This window comes from Passer domesticus, chromosome 1 (assembly GCF_036417665.1).
Source record: "Passer domesticus isolate bPasDom1 chromosome 1, bPasDom1.hap1, whole genome shotgun sequence".
Taxonomy (NCBI): domain Eukaryota; kingdom Metazoa; phylum Chordata; class Aves; order Passeriformes; family Passeridae; genus Passer; species Passer domesticus.
This window is the reverse complement of record NC_087474.1, coordinates 48,220,790-48,242,742: the sequence shown is the minus strand read 5'-3', so window position 1 is coordinate 48,242,742 and position 21,953 is coordinate 48,220,790. Positions and strand designations below refer to the sequence as shown.

Sequence of the window (21,953 nt, the reverse complement as noted above, 5' to 3'; positions counted from 1 at the left end):
GTGCAGCAAGAATCATGCAGTTTATTAAGATTTGCAGATGGTTTAAGAGTACTTTCTTAAGTAACACTGGGGTATTTGTGCTGCATATAATTCTCATAAAATAGTGATGGCATTGCTTTCTCTGTTCCTAAACTCAGCTGCCCCAGCCTCCTGTTAGCATGTGGGCCACACCAACTTGTAATACAACCCTTTTTTCAGAACTCAGAAGCATGAAAGCTGTCTACCTACGTATACCTGTGTCACATTTGTGAAATGAAAACATCATTGGAATTCTGTGCTGAACAAAAGCAGATATGTTTATTTTGGTGTCTTTTTTTAAATGTTACAAGTTGCAAGCAAAAACCTCAAGGAAATTTTTGGGAGTCCTAGGCCACCATCAGATGTGCCTTTCTGGTCCTGGGGCTAAATGCCTGCTTCAGCAAGGAGTATTTTGCATTCAGCCTTTTTTATCATCTTACCTTTCCTCTTGCTGTTAAATATACATCCCTTGCTCTTCCATATTCCTATTTCTTTCCAAGAGATAATAATAATAATAATAACAACAACAACAACAACAACAATAATAATAATAATAATAATAATAATAATAATAATAATAATAATAATAATAATAATAATAAATTTTGATGCACACTACTGGTTTATTCAGTATATTCCCCATCAGACCTGGGACTATTTTTCCTGAGTTTCAATCCTCAGCTGGAGTATTTCTCCATGTCCCACAAGGCTGGATTTCACTCTCTCCTGACAGCCCAAGCTCTATTTTCTGCTTTAATCTGCTGCAGGACAGAGCAGTGAAAGACATAATTTTTGGTACAATTTTCCATTAGTGTTACCACAAAAAGTGGGAATTAACCTGTCTTTTCTTGGTTTCTTGCCAGTTGTGGCTGAAGGGGGCTGTTCCAGTCTTTTATGTGGATGCACGATGCTGATAAGGAGCTTCCCTTTCTTGTAGTGCAGTGCTGAGATCAAGGGGTGATTGGGACCATACTATGGGTCCTGCAACACCCTCCATATTCCGTGACCCCAAGACAATGCCTTTGCACCATGCTCCAGCAAGAGCAGCCAGTGCCGAGTGCTCCAAAATTCCCTGTGCAAGCAGGGTTAAATGGCTGCTGCTGCAGTAGAGCAGAGCAGTAGTGCAACAGTGTCTGGCCCCACAGGATGCCATTTCTCCTTTGGCCTTGTTTGGCTGTGAGCCAAATGGATGAGGTTTAACCTTTGTAGATGAGCATCCTTATCCTTGGGATAGACTCAGACCTCTGCCCTGTGGTGGTGTGTGAAGTGACATAGGCAATGGTGTGATGTGTCACCAGTCTCCTGTGTGTAAACTTCGTGCTTTCAAGAGTTTTGGCCTTCCTGGTTGCTGACAGGGACGCTCTCTAAAGCTTTTTCAGCTGAATGTACTGGTATTTATTTACAGCTCTGCCTTGACCAAGTTTTATATTATTCTTTCATGGGAAAACACATTGTTCACAAAAGCAAGCGACTAATAGCAGACTGGAGCTAAACCTAGTAAAAGCAGGTGTTATGCAATTTGTCACCACATGACTCTGCTAATGCATCTTTAGTCCAGGACTGCGGTACCCCTGCCATGTTTTAAAGTGCAGAAAGATAAGCGTACGCTGTACCCTGGAGTGCCTTAGTCTATAAATGTAATTCAGAAATATGAGAAACAGTGCTCTGAATCTGATGGCCTTTTTCGACACAATTACAGGAGCAGCGTGAAGTGTTGAACATTTGCAGCAAGGGTGCACACACCAAAAGAGAAGTTGGATGTGCAGGCTGTTAATTCAAGCCTAGATAAGCTTCTGACTAAGAGGGTTTTAATTTGTTTTTTACCCTAATATGATGCTTGTACAGTAGCAGTTTTACTGAAAAGAACCTATTACAACCTATGCTCATCTGTAGAGCCACATTTAATGAGGAGGATACCTCACAGCTTTTAATGGGCCTCTACAGACTTCAAGGATATGAATCTAAAAAAGCCTTGAATATCAAAATGTTTTTATTTGGCTGCAGATGAAGACACTTTAATGTGGAAAAAGTTGTATATTCTTTGAAATGAAATGAAAAGGGCAACAGATGAAAAAGAGTATTTTCTCTCAAAATAGAGAGACACAGAGACAGACAAGGCATTTGATCTCTTAGTGCTTCATTTGTGTCTGTCTTTGTGCTTTCAGGATCGCTTTCACGGAATGCACCAGGAATATCACTCCAATGCTTAGTGTTCTCAAACTCCTGCTGAATGATGGGGGATGGAAGACTTTCAGTGCTATAGAAGAGAAGCTTAGTCCAGGAGTCACAGGTAGGAAAGCATATGCCTAGGCTGCAACCTCCAGATGCATACCCTCAGTCTTAAATCACATTGGCAAACAATTTTTCAAATGGCTGAAGGGTGGCAAATCATTCCTCTAGTTACCCACTAAGACCTCAATGAATAATCAGAGCCTGCGATAAAGCCTGGAAATCAATAATCCCTGGCTCATGAATAGTTAAGGACTAGACAGAGGATGGGCAAAGCAAGAATCAGCAGATGTACCTTTACTGGGAAGGCAGAGTCTCCATAATTTCATGAGCATAGAATCAGAGGAAGATTTTCTCTGATTTCACCCAGCAACAGGTGGTTAGATGGTGCATGTGATAAGTCGAGCTTACTGGTGTATTTGGCTTTCTGTTTCTTAAGGGTATAGAAGCAGATTGTGTGAATAGATAGATGGAGAAATCTGTTTTTCATACATGGTTCCCTTTGATCTTACCTGTTGGAAGTACATGATCTTTAAGCAATTTTCCTGGCAATGAGTTATGACACTATCTAAGGAGAAGGTTTTGGGATAGGCTAGAGTCCTTTGATCTATGTCTGTGTGCAAATGAGCGTTCATACAGCTGGATGGCAGCTTTTTAAAGCAGTACCATCAGAGAAACACAGTGCTCTTGCTCACTGTATATACGAATTATTATCTTGGTATTATTACTTTGTGAGTTTTTTGCTCCCCTCCCATTTTGTATTCAGTAGGAGTGTGAGAAATAAGATATTTTCTTTGCATTCTGATGGAGAAAAATTCTCAGGACTTTTATCTTTCAGGTGATTATCAGTAGCAGATGCTGGACCCAATGCTATTTGGCTTTGCTGCCTTTTTTTCCGGTTCTACAGGTCGTGTATCTCCAGCACAGTGTATGCTTGACCAGGCACTTTTTTCAAAAAAGAGCAGAGATTGTGTGCCCTGGAGGAAATCTCATCATAGCCCCAAGGACTGCAATCTTCTCAGCTGTAAGGAATGTGGTCCATCCAGGCACTGCTACCAAGCATGGCAGGCTTTGTCTCCCTTTTCCTCTCGTGCACTTGTGTTGCTAAGCCTGTGTCAGGAATACTTATTCCTGCAGTCTCATGCACAAAGTGGTCACAGACATGCACTAAGGTGAGCAGAAACACCACGTAGTCCTCAGCATGACCAAGCCCAAGGTCTAGCACCTCTTCAGAAACACTGAACTCAGATGGGCTGTCTGTCTGGAATTTTGCTAATATTTTGGCCCAGGTTTGGATGATGCTTTAAAGGTATTTCTGCTAGAGAAGCTGAATCTGTCCACTTTTGCCCTTCCTTGTGGACCATTCTTCAGGGCCATGTAGACATAAGGGTTCACACAGTTGTTTGTCCTGGCTGTGGTTCTTTCTACACAGCATAAGGCTTGAGCCTGTGCTGGTGATACAGATGCAAAGGAGAAAGGGCATGCCTGGTGCTGGGTAAGGGAGCTCCTGCCACTGAGGATATCCTCTGTATATTTCTGCTTCAATCAATCCTTCAAATATTGCCCTAAAGATTACTTGTCTTCTTTTGCTATGCCAGGTAATCCTAGTGTTTAACAATGAAGGATGCTGTTCCTGGTTGTTACTAATTAATTTATTTTAACCTGTCAATAATTAATGTGGAAATTGGGAAGAATAATGCTGTGAAGGCTATAGCCTGAGATCTGCTGCCTGGCAACTGTGGATGTGCATATCCGTTATATCAGGAAATTAGAAACTGGAGCAAGAACTGATCTGTCTGACATTTTGTAAGATGATATAAATGGGCCCACTCAACAAACACTAGATTTATGTGAGGGTATGAGTGATATCTGTCTGGGGAAAAGATATTATCTCTCTTATGAAGGTGCAGTTAATACCAGGCATCAATTAAATATAGTTCATTAAAGCCTCTGGGTAATCTTATTTTTGGATGAGATCAGAGGAACAATTTACAAGGACTGACAGAGGGGTTATCTTGGTAATAATCTCCACTTTTGCATCTAGCATCTCTCATAGGATGAGCTAAGTGAAGTAACATCTAAACTGTAACAACAATAACCTTTTCAGATGGAGACTGTGCAGTGAAATGTAATAGTCCTTACCGTGTTTGAAGTAGTTGCATTAGATAGGTTTATTGAGATATGCCAGTAGTGCGATATGAAAATAATTGGTTTATGCACTCCCTGTCATCAGAGGGGTGGATTTGCGTCTGCCATGTTCATGGGATGTGGTTTTGTCTAAAATATTTCATTAGTACAGATGGTGTGAGTGGAGGCAGACAAAATTATGGTTCTGTTAAGAGGGTGATGATTTATTCCTTCTTGCTATGTGGCTAAAATATTCTTTTATATTTTGAGGGTTTTAATGGAATCAGTTTGAGTGTTGTTTTCTTTAATTGGACCTGTTTTCTCCACATTTTGAATGCCAAGTGTAATGTACTAGTTGCAGGAAATAAAGTAAGTGTTCAATAAGTGAGGTGCCAATGGCAATTGAGATCCCATATCTTATTTCCAGTTAGTGATGCAGCTGTCAGGCAAAGAGACAGAGGAACAAATTTCTTCAACACACCTGGAAGAAACAAGGTAAAGCTTGGCATAGAGGCTAAATTTGCAGGGCAACTTCTGAGAATGTCTCACTTTCCAAGGTTCTGCTGCCAAAACAGGCTCCACACTTCATTTTGGCATTAAAACTAACCACTTCTGGAAATGATTCCTCTTTTCTGTTTTTTGGTCTTTCTTGTGAAATCTTCTGTGTCTCCTTGTTTGATTTGTGTCACAGCTGCTCCTGTGGAATGAAGCATGCAGTCTGGCTGCAGTGCAGGCTTGGAGCTGCAGGAGGCAGGGAGGAGACTGAGCATCACCGGAGGCACAGGGAAACAAAAGCCCCCAGAGTCTGCTGGAGGGTGTCAGGAGGGAGAGAGAAATGAGGATGGGCTGCGTGCCCGTGGTAGAGCTGGGCTCTCTGGGATCATCCTGTCACCGGGGAGAGGCAGCTAAAGAGGAGAGAACAGAGAAACACTGCTCAGGAGACAACAGTTGTGATTTTAAGTCTCCAGATGATAAGACAAACAGTGTGCTGCCTTTCAGAAAGTAGCTTGCTGAAACTGCAGCTCTTTAAGTCTCTTAAGGGACGATTTTTCCATGCCACTTGTTACGTCTTTATTTGAGACAAAGCTGGTGGCTTCAGCAGCGCTTGGCATTATCAGCACTGGCACTTTGACTTGCAGATCCTATTTGCAGGGGAGAAAAACCATCTTCATACTCCTCAAGTCCCCCACCCCCTCGAGGTGAGAGGTCATTGGAGGGATTCCTACGAAAAGCTGCCATCTATGAAGCCCACAGGATCCTCCAGAGGACCAAAGCTGCCTGGCACTTCTCATTCAATGCTGTGGCATTGCCAACCACCTCTTCCCAACTTACCATCTCCTTCCTTTTCCCTTCTTCCTGCAGCACGGATCTTCAGCCTTGCTTGCTCTGGGTATAATACATCTACAGCTTCCCAGAGCTCAACACAACCTAAAGTAGGCTAGGTTTATGGCAGTGTAGTTCAGCTAATCCTTGTTCATATCTGGGGTTTTCTGTTTCAGAGACAAGTCATGTCAAACACCGTATAATGAGAGAAAACTGGAAATGCTGACTTGCTAAAAAATTATTTGCCGTGGGCTGTTCATACCATCATGCATGGTGTTGGAGTTTTCTGCTTCCCACAACTCTCCTCAAAGCTTTTGGGATCCTCAGGAATCTTTTTCTAGTAATTATTCTGCTTTGTGGATTTGGGTCTTTTCCACTACCTGTGTTAATTGGACAAACAATCATACACCAGATCCAGAGGAAAGAGGTAATCCATGGAATTTCTTAGACTTGAGTGGGATATTCAGAATAGCATAAAAGTAAATCTGATGATACAACCTGAGGGAAAGCAGAGTCCTTTCCCAAAAAACTCAGCTTAAAACATCCCTATTAACAAAGTTTCTGCACTCTACTTAAAGAGCTGGCAGTAACATAGCTTGCTTCAAAAAGCACTCAATTTTACTGTATTACCTTGCCTTGCTGCACTATAACCAGCACAGTTCTTTGCTAGGCCATGCTGTGCTTCAGTCCATAGCACCTGGCATCTCCTATGGAAGAGAAGATAAGAGAGAAACAAGTTTCATGGTGCCAGACTCTGCCCAACGCCCAGTTTGCCCTCATTTTCAGGGCAGCCCTTGTGCAGATTTCTACTGTGGGGCTTTGAAGCAGCAAAGCCTGGGAAAAAAAGTGTCTGTAGGACTGCTTCACCCTTTCAGAGCACAAGGATACTTACAGCTTCCTGATATGGAAGGATTTTAATTAATTAATCTTCCCCCCTAGCTCAACACTCCCCCTCCCTGCATCCCACCTGGCAGCTTTTCTGCTGTGCTCCTACCTGATGTTGTTTTTCAGGTTTATTTGCTCCTGCCTACATATGAGAACCTGATGTTTTCCTCACCAAAGTGCTGTCCCTCACAGTAGAGCAGACTAAGCAGCTTTGCTGAGCCAGGTGAGGCAGAAGGACTCTGTATCTCATCCTGATACCTCTACTTTCAGCTTAGCCTTGGCTGCTGCTGCTGCTTGGCACCACCTGAGGTCCCACTGAAACCTGAGTTATTCTTCCCTGCAATGTGCAATTAAAAAAAGGCAGCATTATTCCCCAAAGCATGCATGGAGCAGCAGGAGGAAAGACAGGATGTGCAGAAGACAGGAAAAGGGTAGATGGTGAGCTAGATATCCTTTCTGTTTAGGCTCTTAATGAGATGAATTAAGAAAGGCACATTTAATAGCAAATCTCACTACAGCTTTCTGAAACATCTTTGCTGTGAGAGACTTCTAAGGTTGATGTTCTCATTAGACAGTGTGCTACTGAAGGGTAGCTAATTAGCAAAGCCACAGTAAGGCTGTTATGGTAGGTTCAATCACATATTGCAAAAATATGGGAGAGATGAGCGTCTTCAAGTCTGTTTTCAAAATGCTTCCTTTTCTTCAGGCTGGCTAAATGCATAATTTCAGGGTTTATTCCAGTTCACATCAATATCACAAATTCTCACAAAATATATATGGAATAATTTGCTGTTCCAGCAAAATTTCTGTAAACATTTAATCTCCCACGGCTTTTGTGTATCTGTGTTGCCTTTATCCCCACTGCTTGCATTCACTGGACATCTATTAATGCTCTGTAACCAAAGGAAAGAAATAATCTTTTGAAGTTTTGGCACTGGAGGCAGAAGCTTAGAATGGCATAAAGTTATCATGGTGATTTGTTTAAATAATTAAAATTTTTCCAGATTAGTTTTTCAGTTTATGCATTTGAACCAATTCTAAAAACCAAACAACAGCAAATGAACCAACCAAATGAACAACCAACAAATGAACACCAAATAAACAATCTCCCCTGCGACCCCTCCATCTAAACTCCCATAAAATAAATGAGCATGAAAATATGATACATTCATTAGAAGACCCACAGACTTTTATACCTCCATCAAAACTTTGTGTTATATTGAGCATGGTGAGTTCATTTCCTTTCACTACCTTTTCAGATTTCTTAATATTTAATTTTTTTCAACCACAATTCACCAAGATTGTCTCCTTTTTAATGTCAGAATGCAGATGGTGACTGTCCAGTTCATAGTCTGTAAAACTCTTATGGTTTTCTTATATTTTTCATCTAGTCCCATTGCATATCTTAGGGGTCTCAACAAGCCTTGGAATAAAGAGTGGGAGCATATGCCAGCAGAAACCATTGCTATGGAAGGCATAAATCAGAAAAGACTTCACAAGAAATATCTGTATCCTTTTTACTGAGTGGGTCACTGAGACACAGCAAAATGCTTCAACCTTGGTCACCCAGAAGGCAAATAGCAGAGCCAAGATGAAGACCCATGTATTCTGAGCTGTGATTTAACCTACATCCCACTGTACAACTCTGTCTGTGAGGCCCTGTCATCTGGAGAATATTGGTTTTTCTCTTAGTAAGCAGCAGACCCCCACAGAGATCTGGAAGAGCAATCCTACTGAAGGCAGTGAGGATGACTTAGGTCTTATTTTCTTCCCCCAGTGGTAAAGACAGAAAAGAACATGAATCTCCTGCATTCAAAATAGAGTTAATAGATGGAAGTATAAAAAGGTGCTGTCTTAAGCAAAGAGTCAAAGATACACAGCCCGAGAAGGGACAATGAATTACATGTTGGTGCTAAGTATCCTGCTTGTAGTATAATTTTGAGGGCCAAGAAATTCCTATCCTGGATATATATGCTGATTCACTGAGAAAATGTGCAGTGTTAAATCACTGTGTCATACTTCTTACCCACGCTGGGGTTAGATCAGAGGTTACAAACTGGGTTGTCAAAACACCACACATGGGATTTCACCACTGTGAAATCTGGCTTTTTTAAACAACCATTCAAAATCTATCTTTGCTTAAAGAAGCTAGAAGGTGGGAAGGTGTGCCAGGGGAAGGATCACCCTGCTGCATGTGTGTTTTACAGCTCTATTTCCCCCATGATCTTCTTCTGGCAGTCGTCTGAAAGCGGGCTACAGATGAGGTGAATCTCTGGAGTGAACCTAGGGAGCCATCCATATATTTTTATGTGATATTTCAAGAACCCAAAGAAATAAGCAGTGAGTGCATCCACAGCACCAGAGCTTGTAAAAGCGACACTGTTGTGTTTAACATTTCCTCTACAGAGTCCTTCAGCATTACTGTAAAAGTAATAGTGGATTATGCCCACAAAGTGTAGTAGACAATTTATTTTGATACCTATTGGGAGAAAGTGAAAGAGAGGGATTTTCACTACTATCATAACTCGCATGGCTCTCGTGATTCTCAGTGTGATTTTGTTCTCAAGGGGAGATAGTATGATTGAAGAAAATTACACTGCTGTGATGTCTTCAACTTTTTTCCTTTTTTTTTTAAGACTACTTGATATCAAAATGTAAATGAAAGCTATTAGCAGAGCATGGACTTAAGAACTTGCCTGATGATTTGCTGAACTTGGACCTCAGATTTCAGTAGCTTTTTTTGTTTTCTGACATTTTCCTCAGAAACATTACTATGAATTAGGTCACACATACACATTAGGTATTTAGATGCAATTTTTCTTGAGGGCTAACCTATATATAGTGAGAAATGATTGAAGGCTACTTACTTATTTTGGAGGAATTGCGTTAAGTACAACTGGTCTGCTACAAGGCATTTGCCCTCTGACATATTGATTAGAATATTGACAACCTAAGCAGAAGTAGTTGTTTAAAAAACACTGAAGGGTTTATCAGTAAACTCACTGAATTTCTAAAATCTGAATTTTCCCAAAGTCAGCACTGAGAAAGATGCCTCCACTCTTCTGTCTTACTGTTAATGTGAGCAAAATTTTAAGGACTTGATAAGCACCAAGACTGTCCTCTTTCAAGTCAAGACTGGTGCATATTACTGAAATGATGTGATAACATTTGTGATTTCCTCTCTGCTCAGGCTTGGTTTGGCAGCTTGCAGTGCTGCTGGGTGGCTGGAGCATATCACGTAAAAGGTGCTGCATTTGACATTTCTGTGGCCTCTTGTTGTCTCCTTTGTAAGTACTTCATCGGAATTTTTTTGCTGGTCTTGCAGACTCAAGTAGTAGTAGTTTAGGTATTTTTAAAAAAACCTATATTCCAATTTATACTTCAGATCTTGTTCCTCATTGCAGGCAAATGCATATTAATAGCAGGAATATTATATGTTTGGCAAATTATATCACAGATGAAATTGTCACACGCAGTATAAAACAACTCTTTGTGCTGAGATGGATGGATGATTATTACCTCTTTGTTTTCTTTTTCATTATCCTTTTGAATTAAAATCTCCTTGTAAAGCCGTTATCCTTGCTTTAACAGCTCTCTATATTGAATATGCCTCTGCCTCTTCTACTAATTTTTTCTTTGCTTAGATTGAGTTTTATTTTTCTGTGATTTCTGAGCTCTAATTTCCTTGTTGTTTCAAATTTTTACAATGTCCTGTTCAAAAATTCAGTATGCCCATACACAATTTTGTTTCTCAAATGCATGTAGGCCAGAAAGTAGCAGGAATCTTCTCTAAAAACTATATTTACAGCTCTAGTGGCAAGCACTCTCCTCCCACACTGGAAAGCTGTGAAAAACTGTCAAGATGTGAGTGTTCATTACAATGCTCCTGACGACTGGAGCTGGTTTATTTTTTAACCATGGCTTCATTTTGTCAGTTACACCAAATAGAACAGGAAAGAAGCTCTTCCAATAAACCCCAGCAAACAGATCACACAACAGCATCTCAAACTACTCCATCCTCTTCTGTAGTGCTGCATAGACTGCATACAGATACAACCACAGTTAGAAACACCAGTTTTGATTAGGTCTAATTCTCTTTTCCAGTTCCAAAATAATCAGAATGTCTCCCTGAGTGTGAGAGTACTTGGTGATATCCAGAATTTTTCCTACTACCCACAAGACTCACTTGAGGACAAGAGTAGAAGAGGATCTCAAAATTGCCACCTGCCACAGGAAGGAAAGAAGAATGACTGTGGTTGTCCTTGGTGTCATAGCTCCCTGCAAAGACATTAGGTGCACTCCTTAAAAGAGGATAGTGACTCATAATACAAAGGAAAACAAATACCTCGTCCACTCCCTTTTGGTCTCTTTCTCTTAATTTAATGGTTGATTTCACCCTAATCATCTGATGCATAGGTTTCATCCTGTTTCATCCTGGTTTCAGCCAGGGACCTTTCACAATGTGGGGATAGAAATGGGGTTAACTTCCCATAACTCCCTCATTTTTAGCTGATTTCTGACACTCCTCATTCTGGACTATTTTAGCAAGGGCTGATTTGAAATGGGAAGTCAATGCAACCCTTGGCTGCAATACAGCATATATGGAGTCAGCTCTAATTGAATACTCCAGTTAGAGTCAATGGGAGTTCTTGTGAAATGGTGTCATTAATTGGAGCAAAAATGTTGCAATGTGGCTTTATGTCATCTGGATGAATAACAAAATTATTTCATTTTGTGTATATATAACATTGTGTATATATAACATTTACCTGCAATGTAGCATTTTTTTGGCAATGTTTTATGTACTCAGGGTACATAAAACTGTGTCCATGTTCTAAAGGGAAATACCAAGAGACAAGAAATGACTGGTTTTTTCCTCAGTTTGTATGATAACTTTAAATGACTATCCAATGCAATTTAAAAAAAAACAACCTAATAGTAGAGAGAAAAAACATAAAGACTTTGGCTAGAGCCCTGGTTTGTTTTCTTCATTTTATGGTCTTAAACTACTGGTGGTATTAAGGCTGAATACTTAAAAAACCCATCTCAAAAGTATCTAGTATGAAATGGAGGTAGGAGTAGACTAATACTGAACTTCTGTCAAAAAGATGCAGGGGTGATGTCTGTTTCCTGCAGATTTCTGTGACAACTATTTCTCCCCTGTGACATGTTCTCTCCTAGACAGCTTTCAGGTAGAATTTTTTTTTTTATTAATCAATGAGACTTAAGGTTTTTGGAGATTTGGGGGTGTTTTAATGGCTGATTTGATCTTGCAAAGGTGTCCCTGTCTAAATCAGAGCTTCTTGCGCTTATTAGATGAGATACCTTTCAATGGCTAAATGGAAAGGGAAGATGCTTAAATGGAATGGAGATACCTTTCCATTGCTGGTTACCTGCTTGTCAATATTGGGAAGAAAACCTGCCTGACTTTTCAGCTGAGGTTTAAGCACTCTGAAGCCTTTTGTCTGGCTTGTGAAATATCTCCATCATAAGTCTTTCAGTGACTGATTTCTCAGGTGCTTTTCTGTGTGCATTGAAGACAGACCTGCACTCAGCCTCTTCTTATGGGATGTTATCCACCATTCCTCTTGGGTTTCTCCAACTCTGGAACAGACAACAAACTGAGTGCACAGCATAGGAACTGGGAGAAAAGAAAAAATGTGAAAAAAACTCCTACAAGGAAACACAGCCTCAAGAAGTGGTAGCTACTAACCTGCCTTTTCTAGGCAGATGATGGATGGGAAACAAGGCTCATGGAAGGGTGAAGAAGTGTCAGATTCAGCTGTTTGGTAAGCTGGGACATGGAAAATAATGTCTGAGCAGTTGGGTGTGCAGCAATCAGAGGTGGAGTAAGAAAGAGCAAGACCAGTAAGGGCTGAAAAAGATTAAGGGACATCAAGGGGAAAGGGGAAAGAATTTAAAGTGAAGAACAGACAAAATCAAAAGAGATGGAGATTATTCAGAGGCATATTTTCAGTTTTTCTTATGCGGGGAAGAGAGTACTGGCTCTGAGGAAGCTCCTGCTGGAGAAAGGATAAGGAATGGGAATGGAAGGGAAAGGATAAGGAGGAAGGAACAGGTTTTCCACTGTCAGCTTCTGCAGGCCTGACAAATAAAACACCTTTTGGTTATCTGAAGAGCACACACAATTTGTATAGACAAGTGTCATTGTTTATTTTCAGCAGATAAATAAGTTTGCTATGTGGGCATAGCTGCTTGAAAGTCTTTTATGGGGACATTACTCAACACCCCTTATCACCCCTGTCCTTCATGTTGTGAGTGGGTTACATTTTCAGCAAGGGCATCTTGTTTTTCCAGACCTTAATTGAAAAACTTAGCAGGGCATTTTAGAACTGACTTAGGAACTACAAAGAAATGTCACACCAGACTGGTGTTTTTGCATGTTACATGGCTCTCCAAGCACTTCTGCATGGTCTGTTGTAGGATTTGTTGTTATGAGAAAAGATTCAGCTGTTAGAAAAAGAAAGCAAGGCACAGACAGTTGGGTACTGACCCATCAGATCAATGGTTTGGCAAGAAAGCACACAAAGATGCTTCTGAAATTTTTAGGCTATGGTCTCACTGAATCACTTAGAATAAGGAAAATAATTTATCAGTAGCTTACATTTGCTATAGCTAGATTATAGTGTCCTCTCAGGGTGCACAGAGACAGATGCCTATGTGAAAGGTGCAAGAAATATTTTCACAGTCAGTTAAGGATTAGATTCTCAGTAGAACTTTTCTTCTAATTTTCAGCAGCAGGTAGTTCATGTTCTGGGGCACGATCCTTTATGTAAACATTGCTTCACTTGCATAGTGTAATAAGAGTGTAATAATATCTTGGTGTTCCTTTAACTTGAAAAAGTCTAGATAAAGTTGCTTATTTCCTCCTATTTCTGGTCATTACTCTTTTATAAGTGTGAAAGCTTTGTACACAGCAGTCAGTAGTGTGTGGCCCTGTTATTCATGTTCTGCTAGTCCACTAGTCCATTAATGGAGAACAGCACTGAACGTGGGATGCCTGTGTGATCAACAAATTGCTCTGGCTAATCCTCTGTGTACTACTTTGTAACAACAAATATCAGTCAGTCAAGAAACGAGCAAGACAACCACAGGAATTCTCTTTTTTCCCTCATTTTACAGATTTTAGGAAGTAGGGGTTTTTTTGTTCTTTATGCATGCAAACTTCATTTTTCTGCACAGCTTGAAATGCTGAGGTTTCAATATGGGTAATACTCACTCTTAAGCCAAATACAGAATTTTTCTGAAACTTGTTTTGGGGCATGGACCTCACATCATCCATCAGGGAAATCAAGCTTAACTCAGTCCTCAAACCTGTCTTAGCTCAAAAATGAGAAAGATCAGTGGACCTAAGCAGACATTTATTTGGATTATTGAATGGCTGAGCAGTTGATAGACCTGAGAAATTGGTATGCCACAGGGAGGAAAGGACCAATACAATTTCTGGTAGGAAGTTTTGTTGTAAGTATAGACAAGTTTTATAAAATCTCATGCTTTTTAGGGTAATATAGAACCCTTGCAGCAGTGGTTTTATGAATTAAAGATAATGATAATAATTCTAAAGCCTTTCTATCTTGTTAGCAGAAATCAGTTAGCAGAATCTGGAGACTGAAAGGACTGACTGGAGAGTCCTCTTTCCTTTATTCCCCAACATCTACAGTTACTCTAACTTGAGTGTTATTTTCCAAAGTGTTAGCTAAGTGCCCTAGCTTCAACATGAAAAGTTTATACTATTTGTGTCTGAAACTCATCTTACATAACAGCTGTGTCACAACATTGATACACATTGAATTGACATGATATTCATTGATTTTTCAGCTCATTTCCCCTTGGTTATTAGCAGAAAGAGAGAATTATAAAGTAGCTATGCTAAACATTTGAGCCTCTACTGTTTAATCGTACTGGCTTAATGATTGCTGATCTTGTGTGTGAAAATAAAAATGTTTGGTGATGTCCAGCTAAGTAGATTGTTCCTGTTGGACAATGACCTAATCCCTTCTGCTTGTAACTGGCAGGTCTGACTGATTTTTTTCTTCAGTGCTGAAAGGAACATTCCTCCAAATTTGCCAATGAGACCTTGGCTGTCTCTTTTTTTTTTTTTTTTAAACGTGGGCAATGTTTCTAACCAACTGGAAATTTGGTTTTAAGGGAAGGGAGGTGTTCAAGCAGAGCTGCACAGTTCTGATGTAATGCAAAAAGGAGAGGTATCCAAACCAGTCTTGAAGAATAGTTTTGAAAAATCCTTTTAGGAGATATCTAGAAGAGCTGTGCTCCTGTCCCCTGACTTCCATAAGACCACCAGGAGCTGCATGTTCCCAGGTCATGCAATTTAAGATCATACAGACCTCACTTTGTAAATTCTCTCTTTGCCAGTCATTGCTGCGCAGCATACAGCTACATAAACACATTTGTTTGCTATCCTCAACACTTCACACTTGCCTGTTTAGTTTCTGATGGATTGCTAGCAGAACACTTCACGTCTGAGAAGTCACTCCCAGTCACAAAAGAGTTGTGGTCTCTGCAATACTTCTCAAAAAAACTTTGGAATGTGTTTCTCACATGAAGATCATGGATGGGTTTAGCTTCAGAGATGGCAATAATAATCCTCTCTTTGGTCTGTCTTCAAGACATATCATGTAGTAAAGAGCTGAGCTAATGTTCTCCCCCCCGCCGACTCCCTTTCTGAGTGCTTTTCTCTCTACTGGTGTTTCTACTCTTTTTCAGTTCCTAATGTGCCAAAGAGAACAGCTCGCTTTTGACAGCGAAATCACATTTGCAGGAATTGACAAAAGAAAACATTTGTCCTTATCTTGTTCCTGAAGGCACCAACTGCCCCAAAATATGCCATCCTCTATATTAGTTTTCTCAGTTGTCCTGTCTCGTGTTGTGGATGGATTCTCTCTACACCCTCACATCCCTTTCCTCCTGTCCCTGGCATGGGACAGGGAGGAACAGTTCAGAAAGATATACCCTTTGCACTGTTTATTTATAGCTGAAAGGAAAACAAATGGAGAACTAAGCAAATCATGACAGCAGATTTTCTGCCACACACATATCAGACTGGAACTGTAACACAGCCAACATGCTTAAATCCAAAAGCCATAGCATTTCCTGAAGGAGTGGGATCAGATTAGGGAAGAAAAAGATCCAGGTCTAAAGCTTAGCTAAAATGTCTGGTAGAAATGGGAGCTGACGAGGGTTCCTCCTCTGCAGAGAGCTGCACCAGAAAAGAGAATGCAGAGGGTGGTGCGAGCAAGTGATTCAGGTGTCAGAGAGGGCACTGCTTCTTCTCATGCACACAACTAAAGCAGCACTAGTGCTGCCTTGGAGGGACAGACACCATGAGGGGATATTTAGACCTGGAAGTGAAACATAATCTCTAGAGATGGAGGTATTTATGTAGACTGGCCAAAACAGTGTTAAGATTGACCTGAAGTTATTTTCTGAAATATTGCCTTCAGCTGTCTCAAAAATCTCAAAGCACTGTGATAAGCAAATTATTTTGCCCTCTTTCAAATAAAATCTTGCTTCGCATTTTGGACACTATATGGAAAAAGGAGGGTAGGTGCAGGATGACACAAAAGAATGCAGGAAAAGCATCTGTGTAAAACTGAAGCAGGTACTGGAGAGCTAAATGTTAACAGACTAGAAAGACAGTGAAGGACAAAAGAGATACCAAAGACAGATACTTGTATATATAATGAGTTAAACCAGATTTTCTAATCTAATCTTCTAATTTTAGAACCAAATAGAAACAATTGGAATTGCCTAAATTCCTATCTCCACACTCTGTTTGGCTTGTGATTGTAATTTAAGTTACAAATTTGTATGTTGGGCAGATAGCTACACACACAAACCCTAGTTTTTAAATATTTTTGTGACTTGTGACGATTAGTGTTGTTTCCTTTAGGGTACATAGTCTTTCTTTTAGTCCCTCTTCCAAATTCCTTCTTTCCTTTTTGGTTTGGAAGAACCTTTCTGCATTATCTACTTTCTGAGCAGTGTCAGTGAGAAAAAAATTGTTTATCTATCATGAGGAACATGCACAACATCTATTTACTGTTACAAGACCCCATGACTTAACACGTGGTTACACGTATGCATAATGTATGTCCAGATTCCTAATGCCTGGAGAAGGAATGTACAAACCGTTGGTCCACACTGCTCCTAGAATTGTCACTGAGATGAACTCTTTCTTGTAAATGTTTATTATGTTTAAAGTAGAAATAGAAATTTCATTCAGTTCTCCTGGAAATAAATTCTCCTAGCAAAATGAGAGGTATTTAAATGTGAATTTCTCTTAAGCAAACAAGTATTTGCAAACTTACTGCTGGATTTTTCATAGGGGAACAGTCCAGTGTTTAGTCCCCCTGGGCAGCTAATCCTCACCCTCTGAAAAATATGAATAAATCAATATAATTTCACAATCTTTCACGTGGCTAAGCTGAAGCCAAGCCTTCACTCCTTAGACAGCATAGATGTAGTCAGTGCTGATCATGACAAAACACTTATTTCAATCCTGAGGAAGGCCAGAGTATTTGTGGTGTAAATGCAGAAGAGTCATGCAAGAAAGCATGTACAGAATGGTACATCTTTCTTAGAGCAAATTAAAAATTAGACAAAGAATTTTTTTTTGGAGCATGAGTCATTTTGATTAAACATTAAACTGTAAAATCAATCTTCTGATTGTTTAGTCATTATTCCAAAGGAATGGAGATTTATTTGCAGTCTCTTTCATTAAGTGCCTTTACTGGCCTTTCCACAAGTTACAACATTTTTCAGGAGGTTACAATAACTTTATGCATGAACCAATATTTCTTCCCAGACGCATATAAAATATATTTACTTACATGACCTATGAACTGGACCATGAGACTGCGAATCAGGAGGTCCCATTTCTTATTCCTGATGTTGTCTTAAGCTGTAGAATCTTGTGCAAATCGTGTTTAAAGATTGCTGTATCTCTCTGGCTTCTGTGGGAAGGTAGATCTGTGGAAAGGGCAGGCTTTTGTTAGAGGAGGGTTGAAAAAATAAATTGAGCTTTTATTTACATAAGTGCTCATAATGCTGGTGAAGGGCTTGTTATTTGATCCTAATAGCATGAACTTCAGGATTGTTGTGGCGATTCCTTAATCATTATGTGGCTACAATAATTGTGATACCCGTGACATTTTCTTTTTCTGAGAGGTTTAAAGGAAGTCATGTTTCAGGAAAGATTGTTGTTAAGCTGTGAAAAAGAGCCCTGTAGTCCCTACCCATAATCAGGCTGTAGAAAACCTGTTGCTAGTGTCCAAAATCTTCTGTCAGGGCTTTTATCTCAGGTTCAACATGCAGTGAAAATCTAGATGCACGGATATGTGCATCATTTTTACTAAGCAGATCAAAATAGAGTTCTTTCTTCTGCCAGACTGGAGATCTTTGCTTCTGCAGCTCTTGTGAGAGAAACATTCATTAACCTCTATGGGGACATTCATTGCCTGTCGTTTGTGCATGTGCAACTGAGGGCAAAACTGAGATGTTAATCCCAGAAACAGAACACGTTGTTATGGATAAGGTGGGAGACTGGGTGCTGACTGCCCGCTCTGTTGATTGCATATATGCAAATCTGAGCTGGAGAATAATGTTTGGTCTGGGGAATTTTGCTTGAATTTAACACCCAAATATGGCATCAGGGAAGCATACTGAGAGGAAATTTTTTATTAGACATATGTTGTGCGTGTGTGCTTGTGCATATGTATTCTGTGGTGGTGTTATATATACTTTTTATGTATTAGCTAGATGTGGATGAAAAGAATGCTTTTTTTAAGGTTTAATTTCTGGCGTGTTGAGAGAGAAAGAATGGATCAATTTACAAAAAGAACATACAGTAACAGCAAATCAAACTGACAGTTAAAAACCCTATAAAATTTCTAGCACATTAGAAAAGCATTATGTATCTCATTACATTCAGGCTATAGGAACAGAGCAAAGAAAAGATGGCTAATTACACGTGTTCAAACAGAGCACTTTGTGCAGATTGGATAGAATCATGAAATTAATCAAGTATACATCTTGAATTAGTCTTCAAAGGTCAGAGAAAAATAAGCAGGACAAGTGTGAAACTGATCTTCCCCCAAAAGCAAGTACACTGTACAAATTAATGTCTGCACCAAGACATTTTGTCAGCAGTTGACAAGACTTTCACACATGCTCCTGTCTCCCTAGGTGTATTAAATCTCCCTTTTTAAGAAAGAAATTCTGAAGTAGGGAAAGAAGCATGTGATCCTTTACAAAGGACATTTGGAAGTCAACCAAAGAGACCTTGTTATGAGTCTTTTTGATAAAATGTTCAATCCTCTCCCCCATGCCCTGCCTATTAAGAAAACTACATGATAGGGAAGTTGGCAGAATATTGAATCTGAACGTGTGTGACTTCAACACCCCCAACAGCTAAACTACCTCTGCTGCTGAGAAGCCAGAAAAAGTCTCTTCTCCATTTGTATCTATGGGAAGCTTAAAAAAGTTTTTGGACTTACATGCTTTATTGTTTTTGTCACTGACTCAGAAAGTATTTGCTACCTTAATTTGATTACAAAGGGAAGATTTTTTTCATTTCTCAAATTATATATCTTGCACATATAATTTTACATCTTTTCTCAAAAGATCCTCTGCTAATGCAAAAGACCTCTATTATGTCCCAAAGTGAGCTTTGCAAAAGTCAAGTTACTATAACAACCAAGTACACCTTTTCAATAAGAAACCATGCCCTTATGCTGGTGCTCCTCTTTCTTTTAGAATCAGAGGATCATTCAGTTTGCAAAGGACATTTAAGGCCATTGAGTCAAATCTTCATCCTAACATTGCTAAGTCCACTTGTTTGTATAAATGCTACATCTACATGTCATTGAAATATTTCTACTTCCATTCCAGTTCCCTGGGCAGCCTGTTCCAAACGTCTGGATAACATAGATACCCTCACAGATGAACACCAGGTTTACATAGACTTAAAAAGTTTTACAATTTGTACATGTATTTGAGAGACATGCAGCATTATGCAGACGTATTCCTTTCCTCATCTCTACAAATAATCTAGACATGAAGGCAAGAATAGAAGAAGAAATTTGCCTTGTTTCTGTACCAAAATGCCTATATTATTTTTAATATGACCCTTCTGAAAAGCCAGTGGAGAATATTAAGTAAGATCATTATTGGATGAACTGTATTATTTACCTTTGTGGCTGGGATCCCACTGTACTTCTCCTTTGCCTTTCTGTGCTGTGGCTTCTTGAAGCTGCTGGCAGCTGATGGAGGAAGAGCAATCTTCAGATAACTTTATATATATAACTGAAAACAATTTTCAAAACAAAGGCATGGGCGAAATTGTGTTAGTTATCTTCTCCCCACTTCCCTCACAAATTGCTCTCTAAAGTCCTTAAAAGTACTAAGAATTGGACCCTCTAACAGAAATGAGAAGTCACAGTGTAGTACAATTTAGTTTATGACCTATCTGTTTGCTAAGCACAGTTACCTTTTTAACTTTATAATTTGCTGTCTGAAAAAAATACCAATAGTCTTAGAATTACATTGTCAAAAACGGAAAAGTAGCACAGATGAATGCGCACAAAAAGCCACAGCATGCAACTCAGCCTTGACCCTCTCCAATTCCATCTGTTCTCCCCAAGTAAATTATTACGGTGTGGGCTCTCTACTTAAAGTGCTGCTGCTTCTGAAAGAAAACAAGCTGGGGTAAGCTATTAAGAAAATAGTGCTATTTTGGCTTTAAGGATTAAGCAGGGAAAAAATAACTTCATTTAAGCTACTCAGAGATTTTTAAACCTGGAATTGGTCTTCCCTGGTGTCTATTAAATGAATAAGCCCCCAACCTGTCTCCAGAAATCTGTCAGAACTTCAGATGAAAAGGTTTTGATGTATGTGATAATGATTGGTTTGGAAGTGGTTGAAGGCAGCAGGAGTGAAAATACTGGGCAAAAAGTCTGTTCTCCAGGTCTGGAGTGTGCTGGAGAGAATCAGCTGCAAACAAACATTGTGGTACAGGAACTTTTCCATGTCCCTTAAAGTGCAGATTGAGACCTGAAAAGCAAAAAGTGCCTTTATATGTGCATCACAACATTTTGGATGAGTTGTTCCATGTTGCTGTGTGTACCTTTGTCAAGCTGGACTGTGACCTTCCTATATAGATGTGAGCAAGGGATTTGGAGGATGAGATGGCAGGTGAAAGAATGCAGAGTTGGAAAAGAATAGCTAAGATGTGACCTTTTAGCTCTGGGGCACTGCTAGAGGTCTGAAAGAGAAGCCTCTGCCAGTGGTTGGTCAAATGAGAGCACACTTACTAGTGTGCTCTGCAAAACAGAAACAGAACATCTGGCAGCATTTAGGATTTTAGGTCTGTGAAGACATTGCACTGCACAGAAAAGAAAGAAGGACAAATCCTCTTACTGAGTTGACAAAAGAGGTGGGATCAAAAAAGAGGGTATTGGTAGTACTTTTTTCATGCTTACTGAAGGTAAAAAATAAAAACCCAATTGAGATTCTTGCCTGTAATAATGCAGAAAAAAAGAGAAGAGCTGAAAGAATACGCATTCAACATTACTGATCCCATCAAGACTGTTATAAGCTTCATAACAGAAATGAAGAAATAAAAGAGTCCTTGATAAGATGCAGGATCCACATATGATGCTCCCCATAGAATGGCAGTCAGACACCAAGGATGCTGCTTTGAGAAAGGCATTGTGATTCTTGGTTTTGTTGGGAGATGCAGAAGGGAAAGGGGTTGCTTCACTGCAATGGATGTGGAAGTCTGTGCTCTTCAGATCACCCCTACTCCAGAAAGATAATTCAAACCGGAAAAGATAGGAAGGAAGGTAACTAGAGTAACTAAGAAAATGGAGATCCTTATCTTACAAACAGATATTAATGGGATATGCCTTCTTTAGATTAGCAGTATTAAGGATAAGCAAGGATAGGTGCTATCCACACACACATATCAAGAGAGTAAACACTGTAGAAGGATAAAAAACACTTTAAGGCAAAGAATGATGATGAAAAATGAATAAAATCTCTGCTATCTGTTAATGAGAAAAGTTTAGAAATTAGAATAAAGTTTTCAACTGTCAGGGCAATGTGGAAAACCCCTTCTTGATGGTTTTTAAAAATGAATTTGATAGGTTTATGAAAGGAATTATTTGACACCTTGTTAATGATTTAGAGGGCTGTCCCTGATGGACCAGATTTGTCTGCCTAATGGCATGTTCCTGGAGTGAATAGACACGTATGCTATCATGCTGAGATCTCTGCCCTCCTTACATTACTTTGGAAGCATAATTGACTGATTAATTAGAGCCAAGGAAAAT

General features: G+C 39.6%; 1 long non-coding RNA gene across 3 annotated transcripts; it reads right to left on the bottom strand.

Annotated features, from left to right (window-relative positions):
- Positions 1–4,515: 4,515 nt before the first annotated feature.
- Positions 4,516–20,244, bottom strand: LOC135299699 (uncharacterized). Of its 3 annotated transcripts, XR_010361655.1 has the most exons (6): positions 20,111–20,244; positions 19,813–19,883; positions 17,454–17,592; positions 16,932–16,995; positions 6,328–6,404; positions 4,516–5,279 (listed from the first exon to the last, which is right to left on the bottom strand). It is a non-coding gene; the product is annotated as an uncharacterized LOC135299699 (long non-coding RNA). The 3 variants fall into 3 exon arrangements; XR_010361653.1 differs by lacking the exon at positions 20,111–20,244 and having other exon boundaries at positions 19,813–20,060; XR_010361657.1 differs by lacking the exons at positions 16,932–16,995; positions 20,111–20,244 and having other exon boundaries at positions 19,813–20,060.
- Between the last annotated feature and the right edge of the window lie 1,709 nt (positions 20,245–21,953).